Raw genomic sequence first — 13,320 nt, forward strand, 5'->3', positions numbered from 1 at the left:
GAGAAATGCTTAAAAGATAAACACAACTAAATCCTTACCATGGGTTTAAATATAGGTCCACACTCAATTCAGAGGGATCTGAGGGTAGCTATCTTTCAAATTTGCCTATGTCTTGGTTTGGAAAGACCGGCGTCTGATGGGGAATGCCAGAGCCTCCCTTGGAAGGGAGAATGTAAACCCCCTCCCTCCAAATTGTTATAATTTTGAAATTAAGGGGCTCTCAGGCAAAGGTAAGGGGATAGGAATAACAGTTCTTTACTAGTATGTATAACAAGGCAAACAAAACAACTACAGCATTAACAACAAAACAGAACCAGGAACCTCCTGACGGCCTTCTCAGCCAAGACAGAAAGTGATGGAGGAGAGGCTTTGCTTCGCAGTCTGATCTCGGTGTCCCTGCAGAACTCTGAGGAGCACCAAGTTGGAACGGCAGGAATGAGTAGAAATCCCAGGCTGGTGGATGAGATGCATCAGAAGGTCTATGGTTGTACCTGGAACCGCAGGGGGATGTCCCGGCAGTGCGGGGCTACAGTGAAGCAAAAAGACCCAGAGCAGCTCCGGAGAAGCAGCAGGGGTGGGACAGGGCTAGCCCAGCTCCAGCAGGGCGGGAGAAGGCGAGCTCAGAATTCCCGGACACGGGAGCAGATGGTGGTAGATCCCTAGGTATGACTGGACTTTGGTGGTGACAGTGAATTCTCCCCACAGTAAGCAACAGCTTGACAGTGTTCCTTCTGATGCTGAGAGCAAGAGACCACAGCTGCCCCAGCCCCATCCTTTACCTGCCCCCCAAAACTCACCCTATCTTTTCCCTCAGTGGGAAACTCCCAGGGGCAAAAGGGTAGCAATTTATCAGCATAACTTAGGCCTTTCTATGCACCAGTCAAACTGTTTGTAAGTAATCTTAACAAATCACCTCTAGTTTTTGTTATCAAAGCCTTCAAGAATTCATCAAAGTTATTAAAACAACAACAGGACTAAAAATAAGAACAAAGAGCCTAAGAAACTAACTACCAAGAATGCAAAACCTTGATAAAGGAAACACAATGTGATGATAGACTTCGACCAATTAAGTGTCCTAAAGGGTTCGTGCCAGATGCATAGACAAAGCCAGGCAACCAATGAGATGATATGTGAACAAGTAAACAAACAGTTTAAAATTTATAACTGTAGCTTACTGTAAACAATAAATGATTTCTGCTTCAATCATATGGATTATGTGTTCAGATGTCCCAATCTCCTGCACAAAAGAAGTATAGCCTGATGCTACACTTTTGGCTCTCCCAGCTTTTGGCTACCTCTTTGTTTTCGTCAAGCACCCACAAGTACCCAGCAGTCAGTCTCCTAGAAACTCATGGGAAAAAATCCATAAGTAAAAAAGGAAGAAATTTAACCCCCAACAGCCTATGACTAACACTGTTAGGCTTAAAGGACTGTTTCCAGCACAGGGGCTATGAGAACCTGCACACTCTCTGATGACTGTATGCCAAAGAAACTAATCCAACAAAGTATAAAAAAAAAAGTCTGAGAAGTTGTCAGGGGTCTAATCTGCTCTTTTTTCTGAGGGTACACATACTCAAGGATATGAAAGACCTTATTCCCAAAACTGCATCATTTTCAAAAGGTGCTCAAAAAACATTGAGACATTATTTTGTTCATCTGATCATTCCAGCAGTCTTCCTCAGAGTTGCTACATATATGCATTTTAACTATTACACAGAGAAAAAAATTCTACAGAATTCTTACCAGTTATGAAAATCTTCTTTTCTTTTGTTCAGCTTCAAAATTAGAAAAGGTAATAGGATTAGCTTCCTTCAGGAGAGTGCCAACACCAAAAGACTATTTAATTAAAATTACAAGCCGCAGCACAGCTCAAGAGTTTGCTTAATGGTCACTGGCTTGGAATCACAAATAGTCCCAGTTCGTATTTAGTTAGAATAACAGCAGGCAGAAGTCCCTTCCTTATAAACTACCCTGGCTCATGTGAGTTTTTTATTTTCCTGTCTATAAATACACAGAATTTCTGTTTATGCAATATGACTGTTATAAATGATCAGAGCCAATTTCCAAAATCAAAGATTTATTTAACAAATTTGAAAAGCAATCTCGGGAAACGCCACGATAAATCAGGACAACACCGATTGAATGTTGGGTGGACAATCTGGGAGCAGCAAAGGGTGCTTCTCCGGAGTACTGCCCACAAATTCGGGGTCTCAGGGGAGGTGTTTTATACCATCTTTCTACCCTGAGGCGTAAACAAGATGGTAACAAAGAACCCGAAGAACATGACATCATGTACATAACATAATCATTGAAATGTCTGGTGTTCGCAAAGGATATGTGAAAGAGTTTCCTGAGAAATTGAAAAGACGTCTGAATGAAAAGTCTCCGAATCAAATCTTCTGTCAGAAGGTTTCCGCCGCCCTCCACCCAGATTGGTATAGGATCTCCTGATGAACTGTGAAGATGTGGTCAGCCCATGCTTAATGGGTCGTTTCCCGGTTATCTCTCTGGCAGATGTCGAGGTAACACCTTTGGACTGTGAAAAGACTGTGGTATGCAAAGAGATGCCCTGGAACTGTTTCCAGGAATTCAGGGGTTTTTACATTCCACTGCAAAATTTTAATACACACAATTTTAATCCACGAATTTAATACTATGTATCTATTACAATGACCATTGACTTTCTGTATACTCACTGTATGTGAATGAGCTATTCTAATCCATTCTTACTGTCTTGAGTGCATGTAATATGTGCTGTCCCTGTGAACCTGCTTGATTCTTTTAGAAAATTAGATGCCTTGTGAGGACAAGACAGGTCAGTGTCACTGACGATGACAAGGCCAGACCCGGAGCTGGAATATCACTGTAGCCAAGGTAAGTGATTAGGAGAGGTCTGACATGAACAGAGCAGAAATTTTTGAATTAAATAGAAATAGAATTCCTTTGGCCAAGGAAGTTTTTTCATGAAGTTGTTGGTAACTGGAGTTCATAGGCACCTATGATTAAAGAGAAGATCGCTTCTGCCGTTGTGTATCCTAAAGTGCCAGTGCCTACCAAGTTGCCTTGGGCAAATTTCCTTTTCATTAGAATCATTAGAGTGTATAGCGGCATGGTGGGTTGACCCTGGCTAAATGTCAGGTGCCCACTAAAGCCATCCTCTCACTTCCTAACTGAAAAGGGAGAGAAAGTATAACAAAGGGCTTGTGGGTCAAGATAAGGGCAGGGAGAGAGATGACTCACCTGTGACTGTAATGGGCAAAACAGACAGAAGTTGGAGAAATTACTTTAATTTACTACCAGTGAAAGAAGAGCAGAAAAATGAAATATAAACCCAAATCATAAAAACACCTTCCCCTTTCCTGTCCTTTCTTCCCAGGTTAACTTTCCCTCCAAATTTCTCTGCCTACTCCTCTGCAAGTGGAACAGGGAAACAGAGAGTTGGGTTTGTGCCCAGAAAAACATCATCTCTGCTGCTCTTAACTCCTCACAGTGAGGACTTTTCACCCTCTTTCCCTGATCCACAGTGGATCCCTCTCATGGTAGACAATCCTTCATGAACAGATAGCTCTAGCGTTGGTCCATCATAGGGTCACAAGCTCTATGAACAAACCTGCTTCAGCATGGACTCCTCTTTCCACAGGTACACAGCAAGAGTATGGACTTCCCATGGGATCACAGCCTACCTGAGGCATCCACTTGCTCCAGTGTGCGTTCCTCCATGGGCTGCAGGAGGGTATCTGTCCAGCTGTGGTTCTCCATGGGCTGCAGGGACACAGCTGCCTCACCACAGGCTGCACCACGGGCTTTAGGACAATCTCAGTTCTGGCACCTGGGGCACCTCCTCCCCCTCCTTCTCCACTGACCTTGAGGTGTCTTTCCCATTCTTGATTTTCTCTCTGGCTGAAGTTGCTGATGTGCCTTTCCCCCCCCTCCTTCCTAGCTGTGTTATCCCAATGGTGCTACCATCACATTTGAATGGCTCAACTTGGCCAGGAGCACGTCCATCCTGGAGCTGTCTGGCATTGGCTCTGTTAGACATGAGGGAAGCTTTGGCAGCTTCTCACAGAAACCATCTCTGTATTCTCCAACCACCAAAGCTTCGCCATGCAAAACCAGTGAAATTGGATATACTCTAAGGAGAACAAATGTAGGGGCTTCATTGATGCCAGGAAAGAAAGTACCAGAAGTGAATTGAGTTCCTGAATTACTTTTATAATTATTGTACGTAAGAGTGGAACCTGACCTATGCAGTTTGTAGCTGCATCAGTAATGATTTCAGTAAATGCACTATCTGATGCAGCTGTTTAGTGTATTGTGTATGACCTTAGGCCAAGAGGAGGCTGAATATTCCTCTTTATGTCCTGTGACTGTAGTGTAAAAATGGTTAAAGACCTTAGATCAGCATTCAGGCTGAATTCTCCTCCCTTTTCCAATTCTGCCCAAACATAGATATTATCTATATAATGCTTAAAAATACCCATATAATGTACTGGTCTGTGACTGTCTGGAATCAAAAATGAAGATTTTTGATGTCATAATGTATGGAAACAAATTTACTAGGAAAAAGGGAAGAAAAGGATATTGTGGTGCTCTCCCCATCACTGACCATGGAAAATAGAAGAATGAACTCCAGTGAGACATTTCATGACTGCATAGTTCACCCATTTAGTCCTGGCTGTATCTGTTTCTTTTTCATTATGCTAACTGTGCAGGTAAATATACCCTTGAAATTCAGTTTTCCATGTTGAAAGGTGCCTATATAAACAAGGTATGATTATTTCTATACTATTTTCCCAGCAGATCTTCAACCTCTAATAGACACCTCTCTGGTATTTGTCATGTCAGGTGGAAAATCAAAATGAAAAAGATAGCAGCAACTGCTCCTTGTATACTCCAGGGTTTAATTGCTTGTGAAGTTTCCAGAAGAATCTGATTGAAGATTCTCTCAGCCAGTGATGAACCCAGGCATGCCTTGCAGGCCTCCGTGGTCACAAACACTCTGTTCAGTAATTAGTCAAAATGACAAATCAAAACCTGCATTGCTAAGGGGCTCTTTCCAGCTTTCATCTCTTCTCCCTCTCCAACAGAAATCACTTTCTCAATGGCTGCAAAACTTAAAACTTCAAGCACTGGCTGCAGTTAAAAGGAATTAATAGATAATCTAGATTTATCTTCTGAATTTCAGTCTCATATTTTTATTTCTATGTTACGCTTTCAGCAAGCCGGATTTCTGAAGTTTTCCATACATAGAAGTTGATGTCTTGTCTATCTTCAGCTGAGTGGTGTGTGCTTAACACTTTTCACAACTACGGGATCAGGGAAAAACTTCAGGAAACATAAAGGGGCAGAGATGACCTAAGTTCAGCACTGTGGAAGAAGAAGAATATGCTGCTTTAGACAGCAGAAAGCCTAGACAATTTGAGCTCAGACTCCCTCTTGCTCCAGTTCCCATTGAACCATAAATGCCTGCCCAGGGCACAGATATAAAGGGGTATGAGGAGGCAGCATTTCAAAGCCATTCTATCTTTACAAAGAAAGAATAGCCACTGATCCAGACACTGATTATATGTGGCAGTTTTGTACTCTAAAAAAAAAGAGAAAATCCCGACAGATTAGATACAGCTACATGTATTTTTCATTTCCAATAGGCAGGAAACTAGGTTGTCCTAGATCATCTGTCTTCCACTTTCTTCGATTCCTACCCAGAGCCTGGAAAAAAAGCAAACAAACAAATAGTCATGGGAACTTCTGCCTTGTCATAATTAATGAAATATCATTTTAAATGTCATCTAGCCAAACATATAGTGAACATTTCTAATCTATCTAAATACTAACTCATAAACTGTAGCCCTAGGTAGGATATTGCCTTGCATTTAGGACAGCTAATATGCCACTGTCTATTGCAGCAGGCTCAACAGAGCACAACAGAGGCATTCTTGATGGTTTTATTTTAGTGTGCGCTGGAAATAACCCTAAAAGCAAGTGTCCATTTGAAGGATTTATTTTCAAATAGGTAATAGTTTTGTAAACTTCTCTTTCCAACTTAAACCAATGAAAACTCTGTCTATAATCACTTGTTTTCTGCAGTGTTTCATTGAGAAAATAACAGCTTTTTCCACTACAAATAGGACGTATAATAGGAATAAAATTGTGTCTTCAAGATGTCGGTAGCTAGAAAAGTTTCAAGTCCAGTCCTCCCAATATTACACACATACTTATCTTCACTCATATGTGTGGTTCAATTGAAATCTCTACTTTGTGCACCACTCAGTGTGTAATTGCATCTGCTCAGGCAGGATGTAGAATCTGGGGGAGCTTTCCTGCCTGAAGAAACAAGGGGTTGTAAGAAGTAGCTGTATATCTGGTTTGCCCACCTTTTGTGTCAGTGTTCCATGTTGTCTCAAGAGAAATAGAAAGCACAGAATTAAAACATTGTAGAACAGAATTTGCCCAGGAAATTACATTTTTACATTCTTTTCGTTCCTGCACTAGCTTAGCTAAATTGTGTCTTATGTTCTAAATACCATCAGGGAGCAGTAAGTAAACCAGCTCTTTAATTTTCATGTCTAGTAATAGTACATATTTTGCATTTGATATCACAAAAATAGGCTTAATTTTGTTTCTGTTGAAACATGAAAAAAACATTGTTTGGTTTGGTGCTGTAGCTATATATATTTCTCAATTTTCCAGTTCCTGAAGGTCTGTTTAAATTGATAAGACATCAGATAATCTCTGTGCTTACTATCATTGAATTCTTCTTGGTGTATATTAATTATTAGGTGATTGCCTTCTGTTTCTGTAACTGTCTTTATGTAACACATAAAGCTTGTGTAATACTAGCATATGTGAATCTCAATATCATTTTATCCAGTCGAGGTCTGATTGAAATATGATTGCTGATAATGGAATCTTTTCTCTAAATAAATCAGGCCAGGTCAACAACAAAAGGCAAGCCACTGCAGTAGACATAAGCATAAATTTTTTAGCAGATCTGTTGCTTTTTCTTCAGGAAATTTCCCTTTTAGAAAAGAGAGCAAACTTATATGAAATTTTTATGCCAAAAACAATGCTTAGTTTTCTTTGTCTGTTTGTCTCTGGACAGAAAGTATTCTACTATATTTTAAAAATCCCACTCTTCTTCTTTTGTTACACTGTACTAGAAGAATCTGCATAAAATATCTAAGAAACTAAACATTATAAGTTCATTTTAAAAAGGAAGACTAATAATGAAAAAGAACAATCACCTGTCGCATTGTTTCCCTTCAAAGGAAAAAAAAACTTTCAACCTACTTTTATCACTTAGGCAGGAAATTTAATAATTTTAGATGTTACATAAAGACTGTCAAACAATAAAAATCTTATTAAATTGAAATAATATATGGAATAGGCCAAATTCATCCCATATGGAGCTTTATTGAGTTGAACAGGCTTACAGCATCTATTTCGATTGTGTGCTATACAGTAATTCAGATGGAATTGTTTGCACATCGTTTCTAAGAGCAACTGTACTCAAAACCTGAAAAATGCAGAGGATCACCATTTCATTATTCCCAGCTCCATTGCTTTCCATTGTTATGTTTTTTTGAGAGCACCTGCAGTTACATTTCAATGCTGTTTTGCATTAATTTAACTGTTAAAGTGTATTTCTGCAAATGAGAGTGATAAAACCTATGATGAGAAAGTCCAGCATTGTGGAGGCTGCTAGGCCAGTAGGTGATGTGAACACTCTCCCTTGGAGAGAGAGCAACCCTTAGGTTTCAAGTATGTTGTAGTTCCCCTAAGGGAGAAACCTTGGGAGACTGTTCCCTCCCTCAGGGGGAGCAAATGTGTTCCCACCATGAGGCTTTGAGGTTGATACCTCAATCAGTTATACCTCATTGGTTCTTTTCCTTACTTCCTCATTTTTACCCTACCTGATTGGTCCATTTTCGATCCTTCCCCTGATTGGTTCATTTCTCAGTCCTTAACCCCATTGGCCAAGTTGTGTAACCCCGCCCCCTGCTTATCTATATAAGTCCCTGTTATCCCTCATTCTTTGCACCTGGATCACTTTGAGGAAGCAGTGGAATAAAGGTTTCAAGGAACCTCCAGATTAAGACCCCCATCTCTCCTTTCATGTTGCCCTGACAGCTCAGCTTTCAATTGAGCTGAAATCACTGTGTGGTTGCAGACGTGCCTGTGTGACCTAAAGTCCGGATACCTAAAGCTGTTTGGGTTTAATTGCTCTCGTGGGAGTTAGAATTTTGGACAGCTTTAAAAATTTTCATGTAAGAACCAAGGAAGCACTGTGATGCTGAAATATTTCAGGTCCCTTTGAAGTCAGTAGAAATCATGCAACCCTTCAACAACAACCTGTACTTTCAGGGTTTGAACTGTAAGACATCATCTCTTTTTTTAAAGATGCATAATTTAAGTAAATTGAATAAGAATTATTTTAAAGAAAAATCAATTTAGGTGTGAATCTTTACAGAGCTCCTTAATATTCCATCTTGCCAGAACAGGGAAGCACAATGCATTTATAGCAAGACATTTTATTCATCTCTAACTAATGTGTCCCACATCATTCCTCGTTTTCATAGTTTTTGCAACGTGGGGAAAACTAAATATAGTCATATACTAAGGGAATTTCTACAAAAGTGCAACACTGCTAAATGTTTCAGTAGCAAATATTTTGGAACTCCTATCACCAAATGAAACCTTCTGCCTTAAATTCACTGGTCAGGTCCCTAAAAAGACTAGGGGAAAAGAAAAAAAAAACAACCCTTTCTATCAAACAAAAATATTCACAGAATCTAATGACTTGAAAAATTTAGAAAGAAATGGAAAATTCTCAGAAGATGCACCTTTTCTGGACCAGAATGCAGTTGAGCCACCACCCCTTCGGAGATTCAAGACAGACCAGTGCTGTCCTTCACAAAGATCACGTTTCACAATGTAGACAAATTGAGTGGGTGTATCAGTAGAATCTTCCCCAGGCTGAAAAAAAAGTGAGCATCATTAGAAGTTATTGGCTGGAGTGCTCATTTGGGAAACCCAGTATCATACCTCAGGACACATACTTTCTTTATCTGCATTTTCAAGACCTCTCTCATTTCTCTGTTCCTAAGAGATTTTTTTTCCCATCCTACCCAGCCCTATTGCAGACTTCAGTAAGGAAGGCTAGAGACAACTTATGTTTTTCACCCCAAAACATTTCTTTCCATCTGAAATTGGGATTTCTGGCTTAAGGAATGGATGTCTCCTATGCCTACCTAGGGTCAAAAGCAAGACTTTAAAAAACTCCACAGCTAAGGATATTACAGGCAACTGAAACCTTAATATATGAAGATTCTAGGGCTTTGGGTTGTGGGTTGTGAGGGTTTTGTTGAGTACCAGGAAGGTAAGTGTTCACACCTACTAAAGGTAATACAAATAAACCTAAGCAGAATTTAGTTCATTTGCGTACCAAACACCGCTGTATCCTTTAAGATATCAGATATAGGCAGTTTAAGAACAGGGAGTTTCAAGGCTCTCTGTGATGCCTAAATCTTGATTTAGGAGTCTGCATTGGAACAATTTCAATTAAATTACTTTGTGAATTTGACACAAATTCACAAAGGAAGTTTAAAGTTAATAGGATGCTGAACAGTGATCTCACTATTAGAGCCCTCCATTCAGAGACAGTAAGTCCATGTATTTCAATATTATAAATATTATTCAATATTCAATATTATTCTATGTTATTCAGTATTTTCAAAATTATTCAATATTTTCAACTGGGGTAAGCCCAATTGAATATATCAGTTCCCTTCTAGTAGTAGTAAATCAGTTGAGGAGTCTGTACATCCTCCATTTGAGTTTACTGTAAGATTGCCAGTTAACCTAACTAAGTCATTTTCTAAAATTCAAGGAGGTTTCAGCATCTTCTGGTCATAAGTACTAAATCAGTTCCCACAAAAACACTCAGAAACCTTAGTTGACACTTCAGATCAAAATTGTTGATACACATTGTGCGCAGAATGGATCATATAACAGCTTCACTTGATTGAACTGATTCATTTATTGACTTAAACAGGGCTACTGCTTTACCCTTAAAACATTAGGTTTGATAAGTAGGAGGCTGTAGCTGTTATCATCAGCTCCCTCTTAGGTGTAGAAATCAAAATAATTCTAAGTAATTAAATAGATTCCCTAACCCTGCAAGGAGCACCAATGTTCAGAACTGAACATGCATGGAAAGAACAATAGGAAAGTGGTAAGTTTTATTAAATAATTAGCATCAATGAACATGAATATATATTTGAAAATAATTGACCTGTTTAATGATCTTTAAAATGAATTTGAGACTCTCTTAAGGGAAAATGCAAATGGAGGCCATACATTAGTAGTATATTGCAAATAACATTAATATGTTTTGTTGCTGGAAAATTTTTGACTGAAGGTAGGTTGAATGCTACAATGTTAGCTCCTCTGTCTCATCTGATGAAACCAGTTATAATTAATTTCCTCATTGAATCTTAATTACAACCATTAAGGGGTATGGGAATATTTTGCATCTGAAGATATTTCTGGGCCACTCTTTGGTGATTACTCCTTGCTCCTGTTAACAATAAAACTTCCTAGGCTCTACTCTAAAAATACATGCAAGACAATAGAATTAGATCAACTCGTAGTTATAGAAACACATTAAAACCCCTGTCTATAATTTTCAAAGACAATACCACAGACTATAAACCCTTCACTACTCCTTCCCACCTCCCCTGTTTGCTGGCAGTCAAACTCATAGCATTTAATAACAAAATCGAAGGGTGGCTTTTCCATCTAAAATTTCAATATGTTTTTATCAATTAGCAGTTCAGACTTATAACTGAAAATTGACAATAACTAAAACAGAATAAGATTATACTTCATCCCTTTAGGCTGAGTCTATAAATTATTTTTTGAACAGGATCACATATTTGCAGTCTAGCATGGTGTCATTTCGTTTTGCACTTGGGGCTGAAGGGATCATGCCTGGGATTTGGCATCACTACTGTACTTTTCTGTCTTTCAAGACATGAGCTTTCTTTAAGCTGAGATTTTGCTGTAAATAACCACTGGCTAGATTCAAGAAAAGTAAGACTGTCATCTTGCCTTCAAACAGCTGTAATCTTAACAACTTTTGGATAGGAAAAAACAAGCCAATAATCCTGTGTTCTGTTCCTATGTTTGCCAGAAGACCAAAACTCTCACATTTATTGAAATACCCCGGATTCCAAGGTCAGCATTCTGGATCATTTAGTCAACCTTTCTGCTGACAATACCTATTGCTTCAGCTTATTCTTCCTTCAACTCAATTTATTGAGTTTATAAATTAAATAATTGCAATATATAATTATTTATGCATAAACCTTGAAGGATACCGGAGGGTAGGGAGCACAACTTTTTGTTAGGAAATGTGAGAAAGAATAGCCATCTACCTTTTATTTTTTTTCTTTTTTCTTTTTCTTTTTCTTTTTCTTTTTTTTTTTTCCCCTCTTTGTAGTGTATTCAGAAGTTTAAGGAGTCCCAGAAAGAAGAAAGGAGTTTGGTCCCATCTGTTATCAAACAGGAAAGCTGAGACACAGTGAAAGTTGGTGTATCCATTTTTTTCAAGAACATTTCTGAAGTTACTGAAACATGAGAACAATGTGTGCAAAAAAGAACTGAAAGAGAAAGGAAGATAAGAAACTCCCTCTCGATGGTGTGGATGGTTTCTCCTTGGCCGTCAGCCGCTAGACTGCCTGGCTATCAAGTGGGATGTGCAAGGTGATGCAGAGAAGCTTTTCCATATTTTTCAATGAAGATTTTTAGTGAAGTTATAGAGCACACATATAGAGCCAAGAGACGGTGTACTTGCTTGCTTAAATATCTTTGGGCATTCTGAGATTGACCTGTTCATAAGACCTGAACTGTGATTACAGTTTATTGTACTGGTAGGGGAAAATATATGGATAATGAATATTTCATACCAGAACATGAGAATTTTGCAAATGATATTTATTATCAGGAGTTCATATAAATTATTTTTCATTCATGTATTTAGATCTATGGCTCATTTGCTTTTCCACCTTAGTGATGTTATTTTTTACTTTACATTATTACTACTCCTTATGATACACTCTTACGATTAACAGTAGTGAATTACTACTCTTTTTTTTTGTTTCAGGAAAGAAATTTTGAATAAGAGCTGGAACTAATGAAAATTGACTAGATGGGATGACTGTATAAGGATCCATATCTTTAGCTTAAGTATTAAATGGATGGGTACATAGAGAAACCACATAATAAAAAGGACTAATAAAGAAAGGAACTGACTGCTGCCCTTCTCACACCACCTTTTCCTATCTATTTTTGTTGTTTGTATTCTATCTGCAAGTAATTGTGTTAATCTTCTCCATGTTTAAACTTTCAGAATCCATGCCATCTTCAGAATAACAGCTGAGTTCCTAAAATGGCAGCTGATGAAAATCTTGTGACGTAGGGGAAAAAAACCCCAGACATATGTTGCAGTGTAATTTCAGCCATCATAGTCAAGCCTTTCTCCTACCCACCTTGTCTTTTTGTTGCAGTCTCCTTTTCCTCAATGGATAGGCAAAATAGGATTCTTTCTCCAGACTGACCCTTTAGCTTTACCAAGTAAAGAAAGTGGAAGCAGAAATAAAAGTGATCTGAACAGATCTATACATTTGTTACGAAGTTTGGCATCTAATGCAATTACCTGCACTCCTCTTACAGAACTGATGTTTCCAAGGGCAGCTCCACTCACCCAGAACAGAAGTCTAACATGTATCAATCATCCTTAGTATGCATCTATGACTCCATTGCTTCTACTGAGACTCAATTATGACACAATTTCCATGCTTATTTTTGCAATAAGATACTCTGCTACACTCAGAGAAGAATATTTATTTGTTTGTATATGTGAGTAATTGCAATCTTAAAAAAAAAATAAAGACAATATTACAGTTGAAAACAGAGTAAAAAGTGGGATATGCTACTTTGTGTCTTCCCATTTTAGTAATGCTTTTTAAAATCTATTTGTGCTTTTTAATGAGCTAGGACTTTTCCTTAATGGTCGCATAAAGCATTAGCAGATAAATTTAATATAATCTTATCTACTATTTTCACAAAAAACATATTTGAAGACATAAAACCAGATAATTTGAATAATGTTAGAAAGAGAGAAAATGGATTTTGTTCTGGGATTCAGTGAGAGGTGGAGCCATGAGATAGACATCTCCATTTGAGTTATTTATCTAAATTGCTTTTATAGCAAACACAGGAAAAGAAAATTGAGATGTCAAAAACTCCAACCCCATA

This window comes from Chamaea fasciata, unplaced genomic scaffold (assembly GCF_029207755.1).
Source record: "Chamaea fasciata isolate MVZ Bird 193981 ecotype frontalis unplaced genomic scaffold, bChaFas1.0.hap1 SCAF_3, whole genome shotgun sequence".
NCBI classification, from domain to species: domain Eukaryota; kingdom Metazoa; phylum Chordata; class Aves; order Passeriformes; family Sylviidae; genus Chamaea; species Chamaea fasciata.